This window comes from Camelina sativa, chromosome 8 (genome assembly GCF_000633955.1).
Source record: "Camelina sativa cultivar DH55 chromosome 8, Cs, whole genome shotgun sequence".
In the NCBI taxonomy this organism is placed as follows: domain Eukaryota; kingdom Viridiplantae; phylum Streptophyta; class Magnoliopsida; order Brassicales; family Brassicaceae; genus Camelina; species Camelina sativa.
The window spans coordinates 10,078,692-10,081,195 of NC_025692.1; the positions used below are offsets into that span (position 1 = coordinate 10,078,692).

The window sequence follows — 2,504 nt, forward strand, 5'->3', positions numbered from 1 at the left end:
CGATCGGTGATCTCGTTTGTGTTTTAAGGTTCTTAATTTCCTAGAGTTCCGAGGTTAGTTCTTCCCCCACCTTGTGTTGTTCCTTGGTTTCGATTGATATTTTAGGGTTCTCGTTGTTTGCTCGTTCCGCTCAGATTCGTGTTTTTGATATTTTGGTTTGTTTCGTGTGACCGTTTCATTGGAATTCTATGCATAATAGAAGCTTATATATTCGTAGCTATATGAGGGTTTAGAGTTTAGGGCCTCTAGGTTCATACATAGCGATACAAGGGTTTAGGATTTAGGCTTATTTACATAGCGAGTGCCCCTTGTTATTACATGTTAGAAGCTTATATATAGCAATTGCGTTAGAAATTAAGAACGTAAAGCTGAAGCTGAAGTGATAACCAAAATTCAAACAGTAAAATATCAACGTTTACATTCTCTTGCTCGTTTGCTTACTTTTTGTTTGGTAGCGTGACTGAAAAAAAGCATGAAAACTCCTAGTTCTGGCCGCTGGTCGGAGCTCCCTACAGACATCTTGAGATCTGTACTAGAACGTTTGAGTTTTGTTGATTTTCACCGCGCTAAGATTGTGTGTTCCAATTGGTATTCGGGTTCGAAACAAACGTTGCCTCGAAAAAACGTATTTCCATGGCTGATTCTGTTTCCAGAAGATGGTGGTTGTACGCTGTACAACCCGGAGGAAGATTGTATTTACGGAACAAAGAGAGACTTCTCAGGGACTAGATTCTTGGCAAATTCAGGAAACTGGTTCTTGGTTCTAGATTCTCGTTCCAATCTCTATATCATGGATGTGTTTAGCGAGAAGAGAGTTCATCTCCCACTTCTAGTGTCGATCAAAGGTGGCCTTTTCAGTCTCGAGCGAGTAGGAGATAAAATATTCAGTGAGAGATCAAATGATTGTAGCAGCGTAGCTTTAATCCAGAACGCGGAAGATCTGAAAGGTCTTTTGTGGGTAGACGAAAAAAAGGAAGAATACGTTGTTGTTTGGTTTTTTGGCATGGTTTCCAAATATATAGCCTATTGTAAGAACGGGGAAGATCATTACCGTGACATTCCTACACGAACCAATGTTCCCAGGGAGTTACGTGGCTTATCTGATATAGTACTCCATGGTGGTGACAGACTATACATCTTCACGGCTCGTCAGCTCATTCGAAAACTTGTATTTTCTGGACAAGAAGGTTTCATGGACGTATACAAAAGCGATACATTATTATTACGTAAAGTTACATCGGATCACATAAGTGGAGGAATATTTCGCAGTAGCATTGCTGTTACAAGAGCAGGAGAGGTTTTATTGGTTCACAACTTTTTTTACGAGATAACAAGATAAAGGAGCTTCCGTGTATTCAAGAAGGATCCTAATCCAGACCCTGATGCTATTATTGACGACCCGAACCATATTGTTGAGGTACATTCTTTAGGTGATGAGGCACTGCTTCTTGATTTGGGTATCACCGTGCCTGCCGACCATACCCTTGGTATCGAGCCAAACTCCATCTATTTCACCCGTGATGACTGAAAGACATATATATATTTTGTTACACGTATCTAGGAAATTGTTTAAGTTGTTAATATTGTTCCAGATTGTGTGGAACCTCACCTCGATCCTCTCCTCTATTTGTGTAATTATTTTGGCTATATAAGCCTTGTACGTATAATGTAAACAGATGAGGAATTCCACAAGTTTTCATGGTATCAGAGCATCTAGGACTTTGATCCTCTTTCATTTCTTTTCTCTCTCTCTCTCTTTTCCTTTATCTGTTTCTTTCTTTTCGCCATTAATGGCTGCTCCTAACAGCTCTAATGAACGCTGTTTTGGTGTTACAAACATCAAAAATCAAATACCTGTGCTCCTTGATGAAGATGAGCACAACTATGATGCCTGGCGTGAGCTTCTTCTCACACACTGCATGGCTTTCGACGTCTCCGGTCATTTGGATGGTTCTCTCCGTCCTGCCAATGCCAACGACGATGCTTGGTCGACCCTTTGGTACTCCATTTTGTGTATTTTTCGTTATTTTATTAATAAAGGGTAAAATAGTCTTTTCCAGGTCATCTTCTCCACCGACTTTTTGCAAACCTGCAAACTTAGTTTGTCGCCGTCAGTCATTTAAATACTTGTTTTTCATTAATTTCTTCTTCAAATCAACTGTTTTTAATAATTAACTATTAGATTCAACATCTATCATCCTATTTTCAGCAAAAAAAAAATCAATTTTTTTCGTTTTCCCGATTTTAAAACCGATTTGGCTACGGCGGAACACCACCGCCGAGCGATTAACCGGCGCCTCGACGGCCTCGGCGGCCGCGTTTTAAAATAGGGGTTATGATTATAGTAACATCCATGACAAAGAAAACGAAGCAAAAGAAACTGTCGAAAAAGCAGATGACGAAGAAGAAGACGATAAATTTTCAAGCCGATTTGATGTTTTCGATGATTCCGATGGTGCGTCATCTGATGATGATAACTTTTCTGTATTGGGCGAGCCTCAGAA

The 2,504-nt window shown here is 39.9% G+C and overlaps 1 pseudogene; it reads left to right on the forward strand.

Annotated features, from left to right (window-relative positions):
* LOC104709380 lies at nucleotides 473-1,528 on the forward strand (annotated as a pseudogene).